The sequence below is a fragment of the Bos indicus genome, chromosome 2 (genome assembly GCF_029378745.1).
Source record: "Bos indicus isolate NIAB-ARS_2022 breed Sahiwal x Tharparkar chromosome 2, NIAB-ARS_B.indTharparkar_mat_pri_1.0, whole genome shotgun sequence".
Classification (NCBI taxonomy): Eukaryota; Metazoa; Chordata; class Mammalia; order Artiodactyla; family Bovidae; genus Bos; species Bos indicus.
This window is the reverse complement of record NC_091761.1, coordinates 14,224,038-14,251,802: the sequence shown is the minus strand read 5'-3', so window position 1 is coordinate 14,251,802 and position 27,765 is coordinate 14,224,038. Positions and strand designations below refer to the sequence as shown.

The window sequence follows — 27,765 nt, the reverse complement described above, 5'->3', positions numbered from 1 at the left end:
TGACCAAGGCATCAGTTTTTCAGAACCAGAGGAATCTGCATGGTGTTTGTGAGTCCAGAGGGAGCATCCCAACGTTTCCCAGCACTGATTGAGTAAGGCTGTAAATGTGACTAGTGGACCTATGCTGGGAAGATGCATCTAGAGTCAATATTATACACAGGTTATTAAGAAATAAATGTGCAATGTTTGATTATCCTCATTCATCCTTGTGAATAATAACAGATTACCTTTATAAAAATGAGGTAATATATGTCATCAACTTTGAAAAAAAATGCATTATTTTTTTCAGCTTGCAATGCATTACTTATATTGACATGTTAGTTTATTTACATACATTTAAAGTTTTACAAAGAGCATTCATATATTTTTACCATTTGAATAAATTTTTTGTTGTTCAGTTGCTCTGACTTGTCTGACTATTTGTGACCCCATGGACTGCAGCATGCCAGGCTTCCCTGCCCTTTACCAACTCCCAGAGCTTGTTCATCCATGAAGTCAGTGATGCCATCCAACCATCTCATCCTCTGTCATCCCCTTTTCCTCCTGCCTTCAATCTTTCCCAGAATCAGGGTCTTTACAAATGAGTCAGTTCTTTGCATCAGGTGGCCAAAGTATTGGAGCTTCAGCTTCAGCATCAGTCCTTCCAATGAATATTCAGGACTGATTTCCTTTAGGATGGACTAGTTTGAACTCCTTGCAGTCCAAGGGACTCTCAACAGTCTTCTCCAACACCATACTCCAAAGCATCAATTCTTCAGCACTCAGCTTTCTTTATGGTACAACTCTCACATCCATATATGACTATTGGAAAAACTATAGCTTTTACTAGATGGATCTTTGTCAGCAAATAAATGTCTCTGCTTTTTAATATGCTGTCTAGGTTTGTCAGAACAGTGGTGTTGGAGAAGACTCTTGAGAGTCCCTTGGATGTTTCTTTCATTTCTGATATATGTCAGCTTAATATGAAGTAAAGAAAATCTGCCAAATTCCTGTTTGATTGCAGAACTCATTAACAAAAATGAAAAGTTACTTATCTCCTTTTGTAAGACATTAAGAATGGACATGTTTTCACTGTTCTTCCTCTGGTGGGGCTGTGTTTAGATTTAAAAGGCTTGTATTTTGGTTTCATCTTGCTTCCAAATAATAAATTTCTGGTTTGAAGTTTAGACTCATTCAGTTATGCAACACATCTTAATACCCACACTTAAACATACTTCCAGACTAACCAGATGTTAATACTCTCGCGCGTTTATGCCTTATGACACTCATGGCTCCAGAGTTAAATTTTAAATATTTATGATTAATTTTTTTTAAGAAAACAGATGATCTTTGAACATTTATCACAAACTTTAAAAAAATATAAACTAGTAAGCCATGGGTTGTAACGTGTAACACAGGAAATACAATCAGTAATACAATAACTGTATGGTGACAGTTGGTAATTAGACTCATTATGGTGATCAGTTCATAATGTATAAAAATGTTGAATCACTATGTCATATGCCTGAAATTAACATGATATTGAAAGTCAACTATACTTCAATTAAAAAAACAACAAAAAAAAGTGTTGTTTGATAAAACCATGACTCGCTGAGCTAAGACACTGCAAAGCGTGTCTTTTTTTCCACTCACAACGCTGTCATCATCCACCTAAAAAGTCATTAGCTCACAAATCAGTACATTAACAAACTTGTATCAGCTGAATACCTACTCTGTGCTAGGTACTGTGCATGGTGTGGCAGAGTTTTAATTGAAAGGTGCTCTTCTCATTCCCCAAGACTAGATGTGCACACAGACAAGGGCTCTGATAGTCATCATAAAAGATGAATAATGCTGTGACAAAGGAAAACTTAGATTATTATGAAACAAAGAAACAAACCAAGCATGCGTATCTTTCACTCCAGATGATGTAGAGAGCTTCCTGAGGGGATCTTTGGGAGTTACCCTTGCAGTGAGTACTGAAGCTATAGCAGGAAGTGAGTCACGTGAAGGAAGAAACCCAGGCATAAAGAATGGCTGCCCAAAGGCTTGAAGGCAGGTAAGAGCAGGATGCCTGCAGAAACTGCAAAGCATTAAACACAAAGGATCTTAGGGCCCCTCTGTGAGGTGTGGCAGCTAGTGATACTGGAAGGCAGGTAGGGGCCATATGCACCATGAAGAGGTTTGGAATCTATTCAGAGGCTTGTGGGGGAGCCAGCAACCAAATAAAGTAGGGAATACCACTCCTGACATATTGCAGTATGCTGTAGGACAAATCTAAGAGAGAGAGGGAAACCAAGGCTATTTTGTTACCCAAGTAGGAAACACAAGAAGGCACTGAGAGTGGAGAGGAGGAGCTTGATGACTGATGGGACGTGATGATGAAACAGAGGGAGGTGCTAGAATTTAGACACTGAGGGAGATTAGTGAGCATCACCCTGAGAGTGGCCACGGCAGGTTGGACTGAGAGGAATGACCAGTTCAGTTCTGAGCACCTCAAGCAAGTGGCGCTCATGAGACACCCAAGCAAAAATACTGAGAAGGAGCAGGGTACTTGGCCTATCATTCAGGAGAGAGATCTGAAGTGGTGACATGTACTTGAAATACATTAGAATGTGAGCAGAAGAGGGTCTGGTGGAGTCTCAGACTTGCACTTCTACAAAGGGTTCTTAAGTGACTCTAAAGCACATTGTTCAGAGACCACATGCTCAGTCATGAAGAGTAGTGGAAGCTGTTGATGTGAATAAACATCTCCAGAAGACTCTGTAAACAGAAAGAAAGGACATTAAAGCTGGAATCACGAAAATGACATTATTTACAAGATGGCCAGGAAAAGATGGACAATGTAAGGAGAGGGAAAAGAACTGGCAATGAGGAGCCTGGGGGAGAAAACCTCAAGGTAGCATGTATCAGAAGAGTTAGAATGTTGGTACTCCTGAAGATGAGGTCCAGAAAGAAAATCCTGAAAACTACTGGTTAAATTTGGCAACTGAGGGAACCGGGGACATTAATAGGGCCAGTTACACTGGAATGATGGAGAACAAAGCCAGTTGCAAAGGGTGGAGGCTTGACCAGACGATGAGAAGGTGCAGTCGGTGAATGTGAACCAAGAAGCTGAACTGTGAAGAGAAGAGAGCCAGAGTGGTAACAAGGTGGGGAATCTAAGAACAAAAGAGATGGTACTCTTTAGTTTTTGATTCGTTCTTGTGTATGCTTATATGCTAGGTGGGGAAAAATAGAGATCAGAAAGCCAGGAAGACAGCAAGAACAAACATTCGAGAGAGAGGAAAACAGGCAGAGAAGGGGACAGCCTGAATTATTATTTGGTTAGTTCATGTGCCAGGCACCTTAGCGACTATAACTTTAAAAAATACATAGATAAGCGTGTGTAACTGTGTAAGGATATGGTCATCTCCACTTTAAAGATCAATGCAAAGAGACTCAGAGAGTAGAATTCAGTTGCTTTAGGCCACACAAGCAGAGCTGGGAATCAAGTACTGGATTTTCTGGCTACAATATGCATTTTCTTTTAATTACACCAGTTTCTCCAAGTTTTAAAACCTCCTTCTGCCTTTCACAAACATGAAAATCTCAGCCCACACTTACAGTTGATATAATATGTTCCCTCAATATAAATCACTGTAATTTTCACTAGCAAAGGTTTTCAATCCCACTAGTTTGAAATATAAATCAAGTAATACATATTTATTTCCAAATATAAAATTACAATGCCAACTATGTACTTTTCAACCTACAAGCACTCTCCTACCCCAGTTAAAAATTACTAAACTACATCAAACTATCCCCTAGCCTAACACATTCTAATGCTGTTTCACATGAAGAAATGAGTCCTGATGTTTGCCGTTTTTGGTACCCTCCACATTTCAAAAGATTGACTATATTTATAAATCTATATAATCAAGAAACAAGTTTTCACTGAAAGCATTGATGAGAGGTAGGAAGGCTCTTCCCCTGAAAATTCAGTGCTACAGTAATAGCATGCTGGTTTCACATTCTCTCTGGCACTCTCACCTTGATGCCCCTGTGACAACCATGTGAATGAAAAGATCTTCACCCACAGGACATAAAGTGAAAGTGTTTTTTGGTTAGTCGTGTCTATTTGTAACCCCATGGGCTGTAGCCCACCTGGCTCCTCTGTCCATGAAATTCTCCAGGCAAGAACACTGAAGTGGGTTGCCATTCCCTTCTCCAGGGGATCCTCGTAACCCCGGGATCAAACCCAGATATCCTGCATTGCAGGCTGATTCTTTACCATCTGAGACACCAGAGAAGCCCACAGGATGGAGACTGCTGCCAAATACTTCAATGTCACAGAGACTCCAAGGGGAAAGTAACATCTTTGTAACAACATGATAATTCCGGGCTTCTAAAATTTTGTAGGACATCAGTGATCCTAATTTCCTCTGGAGTTACATGTGATTCATTCTATGTGATATGGGCTCTTTATTCTGTTCATTTTTATAAACGAAGAAGATTCTGCTAAGCCCAAATTTATTTCAGTGTCTTAGCATTCTCAACATGAATTACTCATTATCCTATTTTCTTAGTCATCCTTCCCATGTATATGTAAATGTATTCAGAACTGCCTTTGAGAATGAATATTTCACTCCATCGCCCCCTCTCTCATTTTACCCTTCATGCTTTTATGTCTTGAAAGGGCAAGGTTATTTCTCATCGTGTTTTGATTTTCTTGCTTTTGTAATTTCTGGTTTTGCAAAAAAAAAAAAAAAAATCACGCAATATGCCTCTTCTACAAGGATAAATTGATTCTTTTTAATTTTTATAAGGAGATTTGCTGGCTCAATGCTCAGCAGACTGGAGAAGGAGATGGCAACCAACTTCAGTATTCTTACCTGGAAAATTCCATGGACAGAGGAGCCTGGTGAGCTACATACAGTCCATGGGGTCACAGAGAATTTGACATGACTTAACAACTAAACCACACAGGAGAAAAACCAACACCTAATCTTTACAAAACCTAAACATGTTCTTGGAGAAGGAAATGGCAACCCACTCCAGTATTCTTGCCTGGAGAATCCCATGGTCGGAGGAGCCTGGGGGGCTACAGTCCACGGGGTCACAAAGGGTCGGACACGACTGAGAGACTTCACTCACTCACTCAAACATATTCTACCAAGTTTAATTGATATTATTAAAACACACAGTGTTATCTACAACACTGATGATGGAAGTCTTAGTTATTAAAGGATATTATTTTTAAAGATTCTATAATAAATTAATCCTAAAATTCTAGTTTAACTTTTCTGCCTTTAATCAACAAACTTTAAAATGCTCAGGATGGTTTTGCCCTCAATTTTGCATTTTAAATCTGTTCATATTTAGTAGTACTTGTATTTTTATTTACTCTCATACTTTTGTATGGGAACTCCTTTGCTTAAACAATTAGAATAAATGTATTAAAATGGGGTTATCATTACATGGACTTAATTTACTTCTGTGGCAACCAGCCTAAGAGATAATTTTCCCTAGATAGAGTTTCTGGTGGCTCAAAGAGAAGCTTTGAGAAGTGGGAAGTATACTTAAGCCCTCTTCCTTTTTCTCTTGGCTGAGTCATCCTTATCTGTACAGCTGTTCCTAAGAAGCTGCCAGAATGACTTCAGTCCCCGCTGACAAGCACAGAAATTCATCAAGGAACAACAAAAAGTTGCAGTTCCTCTGAAAATTGGCATGATAAAGCTAATAAATATGATACACATTGTTTAACTGTCATACAATGGGATTATTTTCTTCAGTGTTTAGACCATAAAATTCTGAAAATTTATTCAGTCTCTACTGGATTCTGTGTGTGGGTGTTAATCGTTCAGTTGTGTCTGACTCTTTGTGACCTAGTGAACTGTAGCTCACCAGCCTCCTCTGTCCATGGGATTCTCCAGGCAATAATACTGGAGTGGGTTGCATTCCCTTCTCCAGGGGATCCTCCAGACCGAAGAATCAAACCCAGGTTTACTGAATTGCAGGCAGATTCTTTACCGTCTGAGCCACTGAGGCCATGTTAAATCAGAAAGCAGCTTTCCACTTTGAAGTTTCTTCTACAGAAGAATATATACTATATCTGTGGTCTGCATCTCCTGGACTGAACACTGGTAGGTTCTGTATAGCCTATGTCAGTGACTATCATCCATTAAGGTCTATAAAATAAGGGCCAGCTGGAAGGTACACAAGTTGTCTTGATTCACAGTGAATACTGGAAAAAATACAGTAATTGTTTAATTAATCAATATTCAAAGTCATGAATGACACTTGGTATGACCCTGAAATTAATGACATACAATCTAAGTATGGGAGACTCCTGACCATTTTCTTCGTTATTAAGTCCAGAGAGCTAAGAATGCGCCAGGTTGCTTTAGTAGGTTGTCTGAGTGGACAAAGGTGTGCAAGCCGTGGCACCTATGTATCCATGCAGCGTATATCTACTGTAATGTACCAGAGCCTCTATGAGGTGCAGGATGCAAGGTTTCTGTCTGGCCACATTGACCAGGCAGAAATTGGTAGAAGGAAACTTGAGAGAAAAGTATGGCTTTCCACAGGCTTAAGAAATATTTTAATTATTATGTTGTAAAGCTATATTATAAATCAACTAAGAGAACAATATTCTCTAGAACAAAAGAAATGTTTTTAAAAATTTATATTTATCTTTATTACCTCAATAAGTAGATATCATTACCTACAAGTAGGAATTTATTTTGAATTTACTTTTTAGGGGACTAAATAAAACTAGCTTTTTAAAATTAACTGTTATTTTTGGTATTGAATCACCTTTCCTTTGCTCTTAGCTAACTTCAATTGAACAATTTGCAAATGGGTAACTTTTTACAAAAGCCTCTGTTAAACATAAAGTTACACATATTATTTGACAGATTATCTTGAGGGTTTAGAATAGTAGATTCACCATTTCTGATTTTGTGACTCCTTAATTTCCATGGGATGATCTCCAAGTTGCTACCCTAAACCAGAAATACCTTGCAAGTAAATGATTACATATCTGCAAAATATTTTGTCCTATACCATTAGCAGGAATATAATTAATTAAATATCAATTTATCTTAATATTTACATATTCAGTCTCTTTCAATAGGTGATAATAAAGTGCTTTGAGGAAAATAAATCTGTTTTCAATGAGAAGCAAAAAAACTATTTAGAGCTAATGACTTCTGTGTGACTATAAAGTAGATAGATGTTTTGCATACTGAGCAAGATATAAAACTAAAAGGGTCATTAAAAACAGCAGTAACGGCATTTTCCACTAAGAACATTTACTGATGCCCTCTGCCCGGATTCCAATTCATGAAATCACAGCCAAAATTTCTGAGCTCTCCTGGAGTTCCAATTGGCATATTTCTCCACTTCTTGCTTATTTCTCTGTGAAGGGACATTGTGTCCCATTTTTAATAGTTCACAAGCTCTCCCCAAGGCAATGTGTTGGAGCAAGCCTGAAGATTTTAGTTACAGATGTACATGTGACTATAAAAATTACTTTCCCCCCACAAATCTTAGCACACACACACACACACACACACACATTTTAAAGAAAGTTATCTTGTACATTTATTCTTTAATTTATTCACACAAAAATGTTGAGTTCCTATTAGGTGCCAGGCAGCTGGTAATGAGTTTCAGTAATTAAAAGAAGAAGAAAAAAAAATGTGGTCATTGTTCTGCCACATGGATCTGCAAAGAGAGAGATAAAGCATAAACAGGGGAGACTTTATCACTTGGACAGCATTTCTTTCATTTTAACTACATTGCTAAAAATCTGTTGTTGTTGTTGGTTTTCATTTCTGGAATGAATGGACCTTAACAGTGGTTTTCCAAATTACTCCCCAAGGACTTGATTCTAGCAAGAATCTTTGGGACTCCCTGAGAAAGCACCTCGAACTGAGAATTGCACAAAGCTACCTTCTGCCCTTACTCTTTGTGATAGAGCTCTCTGAACTTGCATAGTGACTCCAAATACATATTTGAGCTGCCAGTTAATTTTTTAGTTATAGGTAGAGTTTCAAGGCTAAGAACCAGTTTATAAACTGCTAGGTAATCTTTTAAGATCTCTTCCAGCTTCACCAAAGATTCTAGGACGTTGTCTTCCTCTGGTTTTATAACTTCAAAGTAACTGTTTTTAAAATAAAAGTTATTGGTCTGTCACTAATCATTGGAAATGGGAGCTGTCAAGTTATACTGGACTTTAAGTTCTTCCCTGCCACTTACCAGTTAGGTTATCTTGGACAAGTTAGGTTTTTTCCCTAGACTTCTTTCATACAAGGAGATGAGAGTACATTTAATCCTTAGGATTAAATCCAGTGTTGTATGGAAATTTCTTACTACGGTGTTGGACAACTAACAAGCCATAGAATCAATCCCAGACTTCACAGTTTCTTGGATTATTAGAAGCTGAATTCATTTCTCATGATGTAAAATCTGCTACATAAATTGTATATGATTCACCAATATTTTTCATTTTCAACTTGGAATTTTTACTTGAGACATTTCGAATACTTCATGAATTTCAGTAAAAACATTTGTAGAACACTCCAGTGGAATAAATAGGTGAAGCTATATTCTTTTTTTTATTATTCGTTCTATTTTATGAAATAATAGAAGAGATAAATTAACTGGCTTCTCAAAAATGAATAAGTAAATAGGCTTTAGACCCAGAAATCAAATCAGAGATGGTGTTCCATGAAAATAATACTGTAACTACTTGAGTTAATAAAACTTTAAACACATTTAGTTTCCACAAAATGAATTTTAGTTGAATGCCCAAGAATGCTCAATATTCTGAGTGTTATGTATAATACAACTGTTTACAAAATTTTTTGTTTTTCTAATTTCTAATGGTGAAGCTGGAAGCTGTAAAATAAGGAAATATTATTTTACTCTGATGAGTTTTAACAAACAGATCTAAAATAAATGGATTTGTAAAGGCTTTTGGTATTGTAAACAAGTTAAAGCAGTGTGGGAAGAAAAGGATATTTCAAGAAGATATATACAAGTAAAGAACAGGAAAACACATCCAGTTTCTTTCCTCTTTGTCTAATAATTAAAAATATTCATTTATTGTCAATGCTGGTTAATACATCTTATGATATTAATAAGAAAAAAAAAACTCACACTTTTCCTCCCGAAATAAGAAACTAGTTTTGTTTTTGTTTTTTTGGTAGGGATTTAGTCACAAAAGTTATATAGAGAAGTTCTCTATTAAGGAAGTAATAACTAAAATAATGAATATTTTTCTAAGAAGAAATACAGGGACAGTTAGGAAATTGAATACAGACTGAAACCAGACCAAATAAAGTTTTTTTTGGAAAACATTTCAACTGCTGCCCTAATGTCTAGCAGTTGGAGCTAAAAATTTCTTTCAGGTTTATGGAGAGAAGGGGGAGTTCTTTGGAAAGACACAAGTGTCTGTCAGAGGAGAACTGGATAAATCTATCTCCTATGTAAGCCCTGCTTGTAGATCCTGCCTGGGGAAGTATGTCCAACTGTCATCAATGAAACAAGGCCAGGAAGTCCCCAAGGACCACAAGGAGAATGGTGTTGGAAAGTACAGGAACTCTGAGAGCAGCCATCCGCGGGCCCTACTTCTGGCAGTGAGAGGCTACATCAGTTTCAAGGGGCTTCTGGCAGGAGCCCTATATCCTGGCAGGCGAGGCCAGGGTATAGCCCTACCTTCCTACACAAAGCTACAGAGCCTGGCAATGAAGTTCTGCTCTGCAGGTTTCTAGAGTAATAAACAATTTTTTCAGGTACAGATTTTCTTAGTGAGCTAGGGAATCAATCAGAGACTCGGTACAGCTAGGAGAGGAGACATCCCAGTTTTGAAATACTGTAGGAGAGTGGAAGACAGAGCCATAAATATTAGTGGCTCTATTAATTTTTACTGTCCATTTTTAAGACTAGTACCTGGAAAAAAATACTCATTACAAGTTTATACGCTTCATTTCATTTAAACCTCATGATAGTACTGTGAGGGAGATAAGGTAAAAAATATCATTTCAGTTTTATTGAGGAGAAACTATGACACTAAAAGTTTTATGTCTCAGTAGTTAAGTATCAGGGAACAGAATCTATCCAATTTTAATTTCCTCACTAGATATTCACTCCCTCACATTAATCCATTTTTAAAACTCCATTTTGGGATCATGCGTTTTCAGGTCAATGTATACAACTTTAGGAGTATTTTAAAATTATAATTATGCTAATTATAAAAATTATATGCATAAAGTATTTTAATGCATAATTTAAGAGATTTAAAAATATAAAAACTTACTTTTAAGAATTACCTGTATGTGAGAAAATTTAAAAGAGATGGAAATCAGAGATCTCCTATGTAATCTTAAAACTTCAGACTTTCTCCCCAATCCAAGCACTGTACTTTCTACCTAATGCCAAGAAGTTTTCTATTTAGAGATCAAATTTGTTATGGCCATTACTTTTTGCTTGAAGTTTTATATTTTGGCCCCGATCTATAAGAAAACAAAACCACTGCTCTGTGGGTGCCAACAGAAGTAAGTGTGCTCATTCCACACCTACACTCCTCTGTGATAGCCCTCGGCACCCGTGCTTCATAATTCCAGAGTGGGTGGTTTGCCCTCTCCACCCTCCGTACACTGCATTGTTGACTGCCCTCAACACAAGACTAGTCAGCTGAGATTAGTCATTCAGAAAAAATTAAAGGTTCAGTGTTGGGCAATAGATTCGACAAACATTAATGTGTTTATTATGTGCCAGTTGCTTTAACAGAAGTTATCACAACAAACTCTGAGGTAGGCACAATTATTCCTGCAGTTCAGAAATGTTTAATGACTTGTTGAGGGTCATGGAACTAGTTATTGCTAGGATTTAATCCACACTTTGGACTTTGAACTCATTGCTTTTTTTTTTCCTATACCAACAACACATCTTGGTTAACATCTTCAGTTCAGTTCAGTCAGTTCAGTCGCTCAGTCGTGTCCGACTCTTAGCAACCCCATGAATCGCAGCATGTCAGGCCTCCCTGTCCATCACCAACTCCAGGAGTTCACTCAGACTCACATCTATCGAGTCAGTGATGCCATCCAGCCATCTCATCCTCTGTCGTCCCTTTCTCCTCCTGTCCCAATCCCTCCCAGCATCAGAGTCTTTTCCAATGAGTCAACTCTTCGCATGAGGTGGCCAAAGTACTGGAGTTTCAGCTTCAGCATCATTCCTTCCAAAGAAATCCCAGGGCTGATCTCCTTCAGAATGGACTGGTTGGATCTCCTCACAGTCCAAGGGACTCTCAAGAGTCTTCTCTAACACTACAGTTCAAAAGCATTAATTCTTTGGCGCTCAGCTTTCTTCACAGTCCAACTCTCATATCCACACATGACCACAGGAAAAACCATAGCCTTGACTAGACGGGCCTTTGTTGGCAAAGTGATGTCTCTGCTTTTGAATATGCTATCTAGGTTGGTCATAACTTTCCTTCCAAGGAGTAAGCGTCTTTTAATTTCACTGCTGCAGTCACCATCTGCAGTGATTTTGGAGCCCCAAAAAATAAAGTCTGACACTGTTTCCACTGTTTCCCCATCTATTTCCCATGAAGTGATGGGACCGGATGCCATGATCTTCGTTTTCTGAATGTTTAGGTTTAAGACAACTTTTTCACTGTCCACTTTCACTTTCATCAAGAGACTTTTTAGTTCCTCTTCACTTTCGGCTATGAATAAACATTTATTAAGTTCAGTTCAGTTGAGTCACTCAGTCAAGTCTGATTCTTTGTGACCCCATAGACTGCAGCACGCCAGGCTTCCATGTCCATCACCAACTCCCAGAGCTTACTCAAACTCATTTCCATTGAGTCGGTGATGCCATTGTTAAGTTAACAGGAGCAAAAAAGTGTAATAAAAGATGACCATGTTGAGAAATTAGAAGCAGGAGAATTTAAGTTTAAATATGATAATTATTGGCAAATATAGACTCTTTGATTAATAATTTAGTGACATATAGATATTGTGCCAACACATGACAACCATATATGACTGAAAAATATGCATGTATTCTTACCTTATACTCTATACAAATACTAACTCAACAAGGATCACGGATCTAACACAAGAGCTTAAACTACAAAACTCTTAAAAGAAATGGGAAAAACTTCATGACATTGGATTTGTCAATGATTTCTTGGACATGACATCAAAAGCCTGGGCAACAAGAGAAAAATTCGATTTTCTCAAAATTAAAAACCTAAAGGAAATCAACCCTGAATATTCATCAGAAGGACTGATACTGAAGGTGAAGCTCTACTACTTTGGCCACCTTATGCAAAGAGCTGACTCATTGGGAAAGATCCTGATGCTGGGAAAGATTGAAAGCAGGAAGAGAAAGAGACAACAGAGGATGAGATGGTTGGTTGAGGATGAGACGGTCAATAGACATGAGTCTGAGCAACCTCTGGGAGATGGTGAAGGACAGGGAAGCCTGGTGTGCTGCAGACCATGTGGTTGTGAAGAGTCGGACACGACTGAGAGATTGAAGAACAACAACAAAGCGCGTCAAAGGATGCTATCAAAAAAAAAAAAGAGAAAGAAAGAAGAGGCAACATAAAGAATGGGAGGAAAAGTTCACAAACCATATTTCTGATAAGGAATTCACATACAGAATATACTAAGAACTTTTATAACTCAACTACAAAAACTCAAACCACCCAAATAAAAAATGGGCAAAGGACTTGAATAATAATCTTTTCAAAGAAGATACACAAATGGCCAATAAACACGTGAAAAGATACTCAGCATCACTAATAATTAGAAAATGCAAATCAAATTTAAAATGAGATTACAATTCACACCCATTAGGATGGCTAGTATAAAAAAAAAAACAAGGCAACAGAAAATAAGCAGCCTTGGCAAGGATGTGGAAAAATTGAAACCCTTTTGCATTGCTGATAGGAATATAACATGATGCAGCCACTGTGGAAAATATTATGAAAAGCCCTCAAAAAAATTAAACACAGAGTTATCATATGAACCAGTAATTCTACTTCTAGGAATATACCCCTAAAGAACTGAAAGTAGGAACTCAAACAGATATTTGTACATCAATGTTTACAGAATCATTATTTATAATAACAAAAGGATAGAAACAAACCAGATGTCCATTGATGAATGGCTGGATAAACAAACTATGACATACACATACAATAGAATATAATTTACCCTTAAAAGGGGAGAAATTCTAGTATATGCTACAGCATGGATGAAATTTGAAAATATTATGCTAAGTAATATAAACGAGAGGCAAAAAGACAAATGCACTATGATTTCACTTACATGAAATTCCTAGAGTAGTCAGATTCATAGAAACAAACTAGAATAAGTAGTTATCAGGAATGAGGAATTGTTTAATGGATATAATGTTTCAGTTTGGGAAGATGATCCAAAAGTTCTGGAATAATAGTGATAATTGCATAGCAATATGAATGTAACTAATGCCATGGAACTGTAGACTTAAAAACTATTAAAATAGTAAATTTTATGTTATGTATACTTTATCACAATTTAAATATATATATGCCTGCATTTACTTAAGAAGGTGCACTCACAACAACCCTTGAGCTTACAACTGTTTAAAAAAATGTACTTGTGTGGATTGGGGTCAAAGTTTGAGGGAAGGAACACAGTACTTTAAATATTGGCAATGCAGCTGCTTTTTTGTTTATTTATTCAACATTTTATAGTTATGTATTAAGGTTTTTGTTTACTATTTATAACATAAGGAAGTCATGGCTCCTGTTTCTCTCATTCATTTAACAAATAATTATTGAATGTCTAGCACACATCAACAGTTAGTCTAGGCTTCGGGGACACTATGGTGGATAAAGCAAAGTTCCTGTCCTAATACAGCTGACGCATTTGAGGAGAGACGGACAATGAACAACTGAGTAAATATGTACTGTTAGATGGTGATCAACGCTGGAGGAAAATAAAGCAGTGTAAGGGGGAGAAGGGACTGCCTTGGTGAGAGCAGGGTGAGGGATATTTTATGAAGTGGCCAGTGACCTGTCTGAAAAAAACCAAAGTGATAACATGGTATTAAAGGTCTGAATGAAAGGAAAAGTAAGCAATGTGGATTTCTGCAGGAAGAGGATTCCAGGCAGAGGAAAATTAAATTGCTGAAGCCCTGAGATAAGGAAACACAGGCATTCAAGAAAGTGTGGACGTCAGTATGAATGCAGCAGGTTTTTAAAAAAATGCTCCAAATTTTAAGGATAAGAGGATGAGAGAGAATCAATAAAAGTCACTGAGACAGAGTCACCAATGAGATGAGGGTGGAACTAAGTGAAGAAACTATCTCCAGGGGCTTCCTTGGTGGCTCGGTAGTAAAGAATCCGCCTGTCAATGTAGGAGACACAGGTCTGGTCCCTGATCTTGGAAGATCCCACATGCCCTGAGCAACTAAGTCAGTGAGCAACAACCAATAAGCCTGTGCTCTGGAGTCCGGGAACTGCAACTACGGAGCCCACGTGTTGCAACTACTGAAACCGGTGCATTCTAGAGCCACAGTGAGAGGACCCGCCGCCACGAGAAACCCACGCACGGCCAGCCAGAAAGTAGACCCTGCTCACTGCACCTGGAGAAAAGTGCATGCAGCAGTGAAGACCTGGCATGGCCAAAAATAAATAACTAAAGAGTGTTGTTGTTTTTTTTTTTTTTTAAAGAAATCATGTCAATTAGGAGAGGGAATTTAGTTATTACAAGTGCTGCTGATAGTTCTTCTGAGCAGACAGAGATAGAAATGAGTTTAGAAATGTACGGTCATTGAAGAGCCATTTTAGTGGAAAGGTGGGAATAAAGCCTGATCCAAGTGTGGATGAGAAATACAGGGGGAAAAGGGAAGGAGAAAAGGCATATACAGATAACACATTAGGATTTTTCTATTATAAATGGTAAAGAAGAATGGAGAGAAAGCTGGAGAAAAATGTGGTTTGAGGACAGTTTCTTCTAAATGGAAAGTGTAATAGTATATTTTTATGCTGAAAGCACTGGTCCAAAAGGACAAATGATGTAGGGAAAAGAGGGAGTGATGGATAAAATCTTTGAGAAGGAGAGAAGGAATACAATTAAGGTATAAATAGAAGTGATGGCTCTCATGGGCACGCTTACCTCCATTAACAGGATTGAAGGCAGAATATATGAACATGGGTATAATTAGGAGGGTGGGTATGCTATCAATCTTGAAAGTTCTTGCCTGAATTATTTTCTCATTGAAATAGGAAATAAAGTCACAAAGACTCCATTTGAGAGTGAGGGACAGGTAACATGAAGAAAAGACTAGGAAAATGGAAAATATTTTCTAGGAGAGTGTTGGAGCCTGAAGCAGTAGGGAAACAGTATGATTGCCAGGCAGGCTTAAGCAATTATTTGAGGTTTGTGATTATGAATTCGAACATAGAATATTAATCATGACTGTTTTTATTCAGCCACATTTGCCAAGTAGTGGTACAAATAGTTTGAAAGTGGAATTTAACAGTGTCAGGGTTTTGCCAGAAGAATAATATAGAAAGTAATGGTAACAAGGGCGTTGAACACGTAAGGAAGGTCATGAATGCAATTATGGACCATTGAATATGAGTTGTGTGAGGAGAGAAATAAAGACACAGTTCAGGGACAGGGGCAAAATAAAAAGGTGGTAGGATTAATGGATGAAACATGGAAGCAACCTAGATGTCCATCAGCAGATGAATGGATAAGAAAGCTGTGGTACATATACACATTGGAGTATTACTCAGCCATTAAAAAGAATACATTTGAATCAGTTCTAATGAGGTGGATGAAACTGGAGCCTATTATACAGAGTGAAGTAAGCCAGAAAGAAAAACAATACAGTATACTAATGCATATATATGGACTTTAGAAAGATGGTAATGATAACCTTATATGCAAGACAGTAAAAGAGACACAGATGTATAGAACAGTTTTTTGGACTCTGTGAGAGAAGGGGAGGGATGATTTGGGAGAATGGCATTGAAACATGTGTAATATCATATAAGAAACGAATCACCAGTCCAGGTTCGATGCACAATACAGAAAACTTGGGGCTGGTGCACTGGGATAACCCAGAGGGATGGTACGGGGAGGGAGATGGGAGGAGGGTTCAGGATGGGGAGCACGTGTATACCCGTGGCGGATTCATGTTGATGTATGGCAAAACCAATACAATATTGTAAAGTAATTAGCCTCTAATTAAAATAAATAAATTTAAATTAAAAAAAAAAGAAAGGGAAACTATTAATTTCTCAGTCGTGACCACATAGACTGTAGCCCAGCAGGCTTCTCTGCCCATGGGATTGTGCAGGCAAGAATACTGGAGTGGGTTGCCATTTCCTTCTCCAAGGGATCTTCCCGACCCAGGGATCAACCTGGAATCTCCTGCACTGTGGGCAGACTCTTTACTGTCTGAGCCACCAGGGAAGCCCATGGATTAATAGATAGTAGGTTTCATTTGGTTCCAGGTTTTTACAACTGGGACACTGGAGGGAGTGAACTGGAAAAACAGGAAGTTGTTTTTAGAAACTGGGAGGCTAGAAGCTGAGAATGCGGAAGGGCCACAGTCATTAAGTCTAGAGTATGATCACGGCAGCAGGTGGTTGACAATGGCTGATGAGATCAAGGAATTGAGATGCCAGGATTCTATGTGGAGAAACAGTGAGGTGGATGATGAACTCTTCAAGGATAAGTGAGCGAGGGTCTCTGCATTATTTAAATCAAAGTGATGTTGAAGAACAGTGTTAGAAACCGTTTCTCCAATTCTTCCTCTAAAGCAAGAATTCTTAACCTAGAGTCTATGGAAAGGATTTTAGAAATCCCAGAATCTTCTGAAATTGTAAGCAAGTTCTTTTCTTTGGGTACCTATGTCCTTTTTTTGTTTGTTTTTCTTTAAGAATCCATGGCTTTCATTAGTTTCTCACAATGGTCTTTATCCCCAAATACATAAACTACTACCAAGGCATAAGAAAATGTAACAAAAGTCAAATGATCATTCAAATGCAATGCATTCCTAAGGCTGTCTTTCCCTATAGGCACAGGGACTCCTGTTTATACAATTTAAATTTGCCAAGTTCCCACTGGCATCTTTGCCCATTTCACTTTAGCCACAGGGGCTTTGTAGCTATTCCTTGAATCTGACAAAATCTTTGCACTAATAGTCTGCTGCACTCATGTTCATCTGTCTGAAATATTTTCTCACCATATATTTATAAAAGTCAGATTCTCATTCCTTAAATTTCCACCCAAACATCTCCCTGTCAAATAAGCCTTCCTCCTGCTCATCAACAATAGCAATCCCAACCCCCTGGGGGTCACTTCTACCCCCTCACTCCAATTTGATTTTCTTCATACTACTTATTTCCACTGGACATCCTAACATTTTCTATCCATTCATTTTCATGTTTCTTGTTTATTTTAAATGGTCTCTATAATGAAAGTGTCCTAAGAGCAGGAATTTTGTTTATATTGTTTTTGCTATCATTTTTGGATTTCCAGCACTTAAAGTGGTATCAGATATGTAGTGAGGACTTAATAAAAATTAGTTGTTGAATGAATCTCAAATTTTCATCAGTTATTTCTTGAGCAATAGGACTGAAAAACTGGCAAAATGCAAATGTTTTCAGAAAGGCTGTAAGCATGTTTGTTTCTCCTGAAGTGTACGTTATTGCTCTCCCTCTTCTCAGTCTCTCCCTGTTCTTTTTCCTCTGATCCTTAAATGTTGTATAGAAACACACACAGATGGGCCCTCTCCACAAGCCCTTCTCTCAGCACTGCATTCTCTCTGGCTGCAGCCCACCCTCTACACCAAACTGCTTGGACAGTCGTTCCCCACCCTGCCTATGCCTCCTCTCCCTCCTCAGAATCTACTGCCAGCCCACATCCACCATGCAGCTCTAGGAAGGCATCTCTCAAAAGGTCAGTAATGACCTCATCACCAAACACAATGACATGGCTTTAAATATAAAAAGTTATGTTTGACCTTATTGGTCAGGTCCGTTGCTTCAAAAGCATCACTCAGTGCTGCTCCAGCCTCTCTAATCTCCCTCCCACACTCTGCTTTTCATCCTTCAGTACCCAGATCATACTTCCTCTTCCCCCCTACCCCACGGAGTCCTGCTTTGGTAATCTCCTCACTCACTCAGTGAGCTCTTCCTGAAGGTCTCATTTACCCTCAGGGCTTCCCTGGTGCTCGCTGTGGCTGGTCTCCAGACTTGAGCTCTACCTTGCCTCTTCAATTCCAGAGGCACAACTTAACTTGTTCATTCAACATCTCTACCAGGAAGCTTATCTATTTACTTGTATTTCTACTACCTGCATAACAGATGAGCAGAGGGAGGCACAGAGAGGCTCTTAGTTCAATCCCTAGGTTGGGAAGATCCCCCAGAGAAGGGCAGGGCAACCCACTCCAGTATTCTCGCCTGGAGAATTCCATGGACAGAAGAGCCTGGCGGGCTACAGTCCATGGGGTCACAAAGATTCAGCCATGACTTAGTGGCTAAACAACAACAACGAGAAATCACACAGTTGTAGAGCAGCTGATCAGAAGTTACTTTAGTAACTGTGTAAGTTACTTAAATTTTCTGTGTCTTAGTTCCCACATCTATAAAAATGGATTAAAAAAATAGTCCCTATGCCATAAGTTGACTATGAGAAATAAAATGCAATAAAACTATAAAGTGTTTAGAAGAGTACCTGCTACATTGTAAATGGTAGGTACATGTTAGGCGTTATTTTCCTTACCTAGGGTTTGAATCTGTTCCCTTTGCATTATATGTTACAGTGTAAAGCACAAATTCTCAAATGTGGGGAAAGGATTTGAGCAGGGAAAGACAGACATAAAGAAAGATTGTGAACTTTTACATGAAAGAGATACAAAAGAAAAACCAGTAGTAAACTAAATGGGAAGAAAAAAAAATCTCCTGTATAATAAAGGAGTTTCACAGTTAATTTCATTTAACATTATTTGGAATATATTTGGGTTATCACAACAAAAGACTAAGTTACATTGACTTTACCATCTAAATGGAAAGTGTGTGTGGAATCTTTGACAGAAAAATGAATAATTCTGTCATTTCAAAGTCATAAAAGTATTAATTACCTGAAGTTTTTGGTAAATAATGTCACTTTATCTTCTCAACTGTGAAAATTAACCTCTGCAATCCGGAAATTAGCTTTCACCAGTGTTTCCACTGTTAAAAATATGACAACAGACTCAGATGGAGTCATATATGCTAAGCCCCATATCACCAAACTAAGACAAGTTGATTAACTTTGGCCTCTCCCAGAAATGGAATCTTAAACCCAACAATCAGGAATCCCTAGATCAGGATTATTGAGGTGGTTTGATGGACCCCTGCCATCCCTTAAAGGAACATGACCTTGCCATAACCAATCAACTTTTTATTAGTACTTCCTTATTTCTGCTTCCTGGAGTTTGCTTGTAAAGTCTTTCATTTTGTACAACTCCTCAGAGTTCCTTTCTGTCACTAGACTGAATGCTGCCTGATTCATGAACTGTTGAATAAAGCCAATAAGATCTTCAAATTTTATTCAGATTAATAGTTTTAAGTCCTGCATATAATGAGGAATGACCTAAATCAAATCCCTTATGATTATACAGTGGAGGTAATGAATAGATTTAATGGATTGGATCTGGCAGATGGGTGCCTGAAGAATAATGGATGGAGGTTCATAACATTGCACAGGAGGTGATGGCCAAAACCATCCCCAAGAAAAAGAAAGGCAAGAAGACAAAGTAGTTGCCTGAGGAAGCTTTACAAATAACTGAGAAAAGAAGAGAAGCAAATGGCAATGGAAAAAGGGAAAGACATACCTAACTGATTGCAAAGTTCAAGAAAATAGCAAGGATAAAGATAAGAAAGCCTTCCTAAGTGAACAATGCAAAGAAATAGAGGAAAAGAATAGAATGGGAAAGACTAGAGATCTCCTCAAGAAAATTGGAGATACCAAACAAACATTTCAGGCAAGGATGCGCGCAATACAGGACAGAAACATCAGGGACCTAACTGAAGTAGAAGATACAAAGAAGAGGTGGCAAGAATATATAGAAGAACTATAAAAAAAAGGCCTTAATGATCTGGATAACCATGATGGTATGGTCACTCCCCTATAGCCAGAGTCTGGAGTGTAAAGTCAAGTGGGCCTTAGAAAATATTACTATGAACAAAGCTAGCGGAGATGATGGAATTCCAGTTGAGCTATTTCAAATCCTAAAAGACGATGCTGTCAAAGTGCTGTACTCAATATGTCAGCAAATTTGGAAAACTCAGCAGTGGCCACAGGACTGGAAAAGGTCAGCTTTCATTCCAATCCCACAGAAAGGCAATGCCAAAGAATGTTCAAACCACCATACAATTGTATTCATTTCATATGCTTGCAAGGTAATGCTCAAAATTCTTCATGCTAAGCTTCAGCAGCACTAAATAACTTCCAGATGTTCAAGCTGGGTTTAGAAAAGGCAGAGGAACCAGAGATCAAATTGCCAACATCTGCTGGATCATCAAAAAAGCAAGAGAGGTCCAGTAAAACATCTATCTATGCTTTATTGACTATGCCAAAGCCTTTGACTGTGTTGATCACAATAAACTATGGAAAATTCTGAAAGAGATGGGAATACCAGACCACCTGACCTGTCTCTTGAGAAATCTGTATGCAGGTGAGGAAGCAACAGTTAGAACTGTACATGGAACAACAGACTGGTTCTAAATAGGAAAAGGAGTACATCAAGGCTGTATATTGTCACCCTGCTTATTTAATTTACATGCAGAGTACATCATGAGAAACAATGGGCTGGAAGAAGCAGAAGCTGGAATCAAGATTGCTGGGAGAAATATCAATAACCTCATATATGCAGATGATACCACCCTTATGGCACAAAGTGAAGAAGAACTAAAGAACCTCTTGATGAAAGTGAAAGAGGAGAGTGAAAAAGTTGGCTTAAAGCTCAACATTCGGAAAACTAAGATCATGGCGTCTGGTCCCATCACTTCATTGGAAATAGATGAGGAAACAGTGGAAACAGTGGCTGACTTTATTTTTCTGGGCTCCAAAATCATTTCAGATGGTGATTGCAGCCATAAAATTAAAAGACGCTTACTCCTTGGAAGGAAAGTTATGACCAACCTAGACAGCATATTAAAAAACAGAGACATTACTTTGCCAACAAAGGTCTGTCTAGTCAAGGGTATGGTTTTTCCAGAAGTCATGTATGGATGTGAGAATTGGCCTATAGAGAAAGCTGAGCGCTGAAGAATTGATGCTTTTGAACTGTGGTGTTGAAGAAGACTCTTGAAAGTCCCTTGGACTGCAAGGAGATCCAACCAGTCCATCCTAAAGATCAGTCCTGGGTGTTTGTTGCAAGGACTGATGTTGAAGCTGAAACTCCAATACTTTGGCCACCTGATGCAAAGAACTGACTCATTTGAAAAGATCCTGATGCTGGGAAAGATTGGAGGCAGGAGGAAAAGGGGACGACAGAGGATGAGATGGTTGGATGGCATCACCAACTCAATGGACACGTGTTCGGGTGAACTCCAGGAGTTGGTGATGGACAGGGAGGCCTGGCATGCTGTGGTTCCTGGGGTTGCAGGGAGTCAGACACAACTGAGCAACTGAACTGAAGGAAATGTTTAGTATAAACTAGATGTTATGGTTATGAAATACCCATAAATTTCCATTTTATAAATGAAAATATGGCAATAAAATCTAGTCCTTGAAAAGCACTTTAAAGGGAGCTATAAATGTCAAACATGATCTAGATGCAACAAAATTAATTTTATTTAATTTGTATAAAATTTTTTCACTAACAATATGTAGTCTTGAATAATCATTAGAATGTAATTCCTTTGAAAAGTGACTCAATCCAATTCTCTGGGTAAAAATATTAACATAAAAGTGCCCCAAGTTCTAAGTGTTCTGTTCAATCTAGGAGAAATGTATGCATTTTTAAGTCTTGAATGACTAGGAATTATAAGGCAAGGACAGATCCCATTTTCAGGGAAAAGTAAACATTCCACTTCTATCTATGACAAAAGTTCACAAAATTGTTGAATCATAAATACCTGCAGAACTTTTTAAAAAATAATAATACTCCATGAGATTTTGAGCAGGTATGGTTTGTATAAATTTCTTTTTTAAAAATTTTATTTATTTTAATTGGAGGCTAATTACTTTACAATATTGTATTGGTTTTGTCATACATTGACATGAATCTGCCACAGGTGTACGTGTGTTTCCCATCTTGAAAGCCCCTCCCACCTCCCTCCCCATCCCATCCCTCTGGGTCATCCCAGTGGACCCGCCCTGAGCATCCTGTATCCATGCATCAAACCTGGACTGGCAATTCGTTTCCCATATGATAATATACATGTTTCAATGACGTTCTCCCAAATCATCCCACCCTCGCCCTCTCCCACAGAGTCCAAAAAACTGTTCTGTACATCTGTGTCTCTTTTGCTGTCTCGCATATAGGGTTATCGTTACCATCTTTCTAAATTCCGTATATATGCATTAGTATACTGTATTGCTGTTTTTCTTTGTGGCTTACTTCCCTCTGTATAATAGGCTCGTTTCATCCACCTCATTAGAACTGATTCAAATGTAGTCTTTTTAATGGCTGAGTAATACTCCATTGTGTATATGTACCACAGCTTTCTTATCCATTCATCTGCTGATGGATATCTAGGTTGCTTCCATGCCCTGGCCATTATAAACAGTGCTGCAATGAACAGTGGGGTACACGTGTCTCTTTCAATTCTGGTTTCCTAAGTGTGTATGCCCAGAAGTGGGATTGCTGGGTCGTATGAAAGTTCTATTTCCAGTTTTCATAAGGTGAATCACAACACAATTATATTTATTTTTTTGAAAGGAGGAAAGTAATCTTTATTTTCTGAAGGTCTTAACTCAGTTTACTTGGGGTAGAGGGAGTAATAACTATATAGTCATTATCCTATCATTGTGAAGATATAAAACTGCCTCCAAGTGATAAAAGAATCTCCTGTTTCATAGCTTGGGCATAGATCACTGAGATTATACTATAAAATGCATCTTTTATTGAAGAATAGTTTATGGGGATTGTTGAATTATGATAAAGCCAAGATAAATAGTAAAATGAAGTATATTCAGTCAGCAGGATTTATGAACTGTCAAAAGTATAAATAGTCTCAAAATAACCAAATAGATGATTTTAAGGCCATTTGTAAAAAATACAACATGTGTGTTTTCATTTGCTTTCAGGGTTATTACATCAAATTTAAATATTATTCTTCAAAAAGCTTGTCTAATAAAATGCACAACCATAATTTCTGTATGGCTAATGTTTGGTTTCATCACTGAAGACTAACTTGCTGTCAAACTTTCAGAAAGCTTCTCAGCAGAATAAATTCTGAAGAACAAAATTTCTGAAGCCTATTTTGGCCCCCAAATCCTCCTTTTACTTTTGGCCATTAATCTAAGCCCAAAGAACCTTGTCTCATAAAACTCACTTCATAAAATACCCCTTGTAAAACAGGAGAAAATGAAAACTTTGAAACTAGAAACAGAATACCAAAAAAAAAAAAAAAAAGCTAGATATTAAGCAGATACAGCATCTTCAGATTTTCATGTAGGAAAAGTTTTTAAGGAAGATTTTTACCCTAAAAATTGTATGATTATGCCATGGCATTAAAATAGCTAGAATGTCAGGGAAAATAGCCCTGGTATTAAAACAGGGAGAAATAAACTGAAATATGGGAACTGAATATAATTTAATAATTTATTAATGGGGATGAATATTTTCACACATCAAATGGGTTAACTGTAGATAATTTCTTTTAACATTTATTTATTTTATTTATTTTTTTTAAGTTTATTTTATTTTTAAACTTTACATAATTGTATTAGTTTTGCCAAATATCAAAATGAATCTATCACAGGTATACATGTGTTCCCCATCCTGAACCCTCCTCCCTCCTCCCTCCCCATACCATCCCTCTGGGTCATCCCAGTGCACTAGCCCCAAGCATCCAGTATTGTGCATCGAACCTGGACTGGCAACTCATTTCTTACATGATATTTTACATGTTTCAATGTCATTCTCCCAAATCTTCCCACCCTCTCCCTCTCCCACAGAGTCCATAAGACTGTTCTATTTTAACATTTATTTAGAAACCTTTTGAACTTGCATAAAATATTTCCTTGAATTCAGAAAAAGACATGGCAGAAAGTAGTCTTCCCATTAGAAAAGGAATATAAATACATTCTTACTCTGTAGGCTTTTTAATAAGAAACACAAGAGAAAATATTTAAAAATAAAAAATTTTTTTAATATATTTTCTCTCTATTGACACCCTAAAATACTGTTAAATGATGCAAATTACCATAAAGGTTAAAGAGGTTCCAAAATGTGATAACTGCCTTTTCAAAAAGAGCAGGCTCATCCCACAGTACTTGGCACACAAGTTACTACATTTTTAAAATATAAATATGTTATTTGATAAACCCATGCCCAATTTTATGTAATCCAATTCAAATTCTAAACAAGCATTTCATAACATATTTATATATATTAGATCAACATAAATGTTCAACTTTAACATGAATGTTTAGAAATGTCACACAAAGAATAAGATGTTATTGATGGCACACTTTCCCCTCCTTACTAGCCAATGTAATGGTGTGGTAGGACCATCTTAGAGTAATAAATCCTGGTTTTGCCAGGCTTACTCGTTGTGGAACCATGAACAAGTGAAACAGATCTTTCTAGGTCTTAGAATTTGCATTTGTAAAATGGAGAGTTTGGATACGTAATTTAAATTTCTAATGTCTCTTTGAGTTCTTAGCACTCTGACTTAAAATAATGCTTTTCTCCTAGAATTTTTCAAAGCACACACTTTTTTTTCAGGTCAGTGACTATGTTTCTCTGGCATCCTCTGGTACTGCTTAACGTGGTGTTGAGCCTCCACAGGGTCCACCCTAGGCTATCCATTAATAATAAAATCTAAAATTTTAATAATACTTTACAGTCTAACATGTCTTTTTCAAACACCATAACTTTTGATTCCCAATTCTCACAATCTCTTGAGAGGAGGGGCAGTAGCAATTCTTTTTATTTCATTAAGGAGAGACCAAAATTCAAGGGGATTAGAGTCCTACTTAAATTGTAAATGCAGGGAGTAGCTAATCCGGCACCAAACTCCAGTTTTCTGATCTCCCAACCAGTGCACTCTGTTAATGAAGTCATTTCTGAGTCATGGTTATTGTAGAGGTAGGTTACTTTTCTAAGTTTCTAACTGTGAAAGAAATAGAAATATTTGTGGCTCTAACTCCTGCATGTCTTTTAATGATGTGTTTATAGATGTTACATTTCTATCATCAGTATGTACCCATATGGTGATCTCAGCTGGGACCTCTACAGTCTACATTCTGGTAACCCTCCCTGAGATTCAGCATCCCCAGAAACTCCATCCTGACCTGGTCAGATATTTCAATATAGAGTGTGAGATGCAGTTTTGTTCTTGCTGTTACCCAGACATAGCATAAGCCTTTACCTATAAAATTTTCCTTGTAACTTCACAGGAAGAAAATTGTTCTTATTCTAGTGTTTTATTGTGTTTATCTGGTACAATTTCTTTGAAAAAACTTTTAAATTTGGTACATTCTTTCCTTTAGTTACCTGCTCTATAGTAGCAGAATTTGCCCACATTTTGCTACTGAGTATCTGGATTATAAAGCATATCTCAAAGACTTGGAAATAGAGTGTGTTTGCAGTTCACTGACAGAAATCAACAACAAAATAATAAGTAGAAAATCCCCTATATGCTTGGAAATTAAATACCTTTGTAATTAATCTATGGGTCAGATACAATCTTATACAAGCTGTTTTTGAGCTGAATTATTAACAAAAATGCAATTTTATATACAGAAAATACAAAATAGAGGAAAATGCATACACTAAACGTAGATATTAGAAATGAAGAAAGGCTAACAATGAGTACAGTATTCATTTCAAGAAATTAGAAAAAGTTGCAAAGTATATATTGCTTTTCTCATATGGTCTATGGTTTGAAAGTGAAAATTTTAATATAATAAACATCTTTATATAATGATATCATGACAAACAAAAATCAGAAAATATGGCCTGATTTATAAATTAAATTCAATTATCATATTTAATGCCTATTGTACAAGCATATGGCATTCATTTGGTAATTTTATTATTGGATGGGTATACAACACAATATGAAATCAGCCACTTTATAGTATAATACATCCTTAAAATACAAAAGGGGTTTGAGGGTGTTCAGTATAATTTAATAAGCAGTAGACCAAACTAGGTGATCTTCTTTTGAATTTTGTTCTCATAGAAACCATAGAATACTATGTTTCCTTTAAGATAAAAAGCTAGAAAATCTGTCACTAAAATTGTCCCATGTTTAAAAATTACTACTCTTAAAAGTTTTTTGCAGCCTAATTGACAAGGCTGGATTTTTATACAGATCTACATCTTCAGACTATTAAAGTGTTTTGGGATATAGTTATCAAAATCATCATGATTAAACTGAGTACCAAAGTGGGAGAATTATTATATTATAACTATGATTTCTCATTTTTAGGAATTAAGTAGTAAATGTCATCTTTGACAAGATTATCCATAGTCTATATTTAATATTTCTTCTGAATTATATAACAACATGTAAGACAGTATTCACAATGTTTTTGATATCATCATTAATATCTATTGAAAAATACTATTTACATCTTGATTTATGCTATAAAATGTATGAATATGAGAAAGATTTCAAATATACAATGAAATATTTACAAAGAAAAAGGAACAAAACTTAAACTCTACCCCCACTCCCCAATTAAAAAAATATATATCAGCATATACAAATTTACTACATGGTTACTTTTACTATTCTTAGTAATGACTGCATATTGGCTTCAATCCTCTTAGCTATTATTACTTAGTTATATGTAATTTGTCTCCAGACTTTACCACGCTAAGCGTATGAATAAAATCACATTCATGTGTATGCCAAGATTCTGCTAGCTTCGACCTCCACCTAAGGAGCTTCCTTTTGGGGCTTCCTCTATCCTCAGGTGTATCTGGAAGTCCAAGCTGTGAGTGTATTACTTCCCAGTTTTGATGAGCACTGCATTACTGCCTCCCCCAGCACACCCTTGCAGCTCACTTACAACTGCTCTGGGCCCTCGACACTTGCCTGGGGGACCGCTGCTCTCATTTAAGTGACCGAAATGGCCAAAATGTAGCCAGCAAACTTTCCCTTCTAAATCGTAGAGCACAATTAAGTTCAGGCTTTAATATGAAACCATTCCCTGTTAAATGCCAAAAATTACTAATACAACTTAATGATTACTACAACTAGATCTTTTACAAAGGAAACGTAGTCTGTAAGCATCCCCAAGTCCCCACCATTGTGTACACAATCCCTCAGCGCATTCAGCTCATTGTTGCCGTGGCTTTTTAAACCCCTCCACTTCCAGCCATGGCTTCTGCTTCACAGTGATGTCATTACTTTTGTGCTTTCCTCTGGACAAAGAAATATTTTGCATAAAGGTATCTTTATCTTTGCAAGGCAGAAAACTGCTTGCATCTTTAAAATGATAGTGTAGTATGTGTTGGGTTTTCTTTGCCTGTTTTTCTCGTTTCTTCCCTCTCTCTCTCTCTCTCACACACAAGGATTCAAAGATTTCAGAAGGGTATTTTTATCCAGAG

At 37.3% G+C, this 27,765-nt stretch overlaps 1 protein-coding gene across 3 annotated transcripts in view; it reads right to left on the bottom strand.

The window, feature by feature from the left end:
* PDE1A (phosphodiesterase 1A) overlaps positions 1-27,765 on the bottom strand; it is a 395,971-nt gene that overhangs the window by 184,210 nt on the left and 183,996 nt on the right. The gene's annotated exons all lie outside the window — the stretch shown is intronic.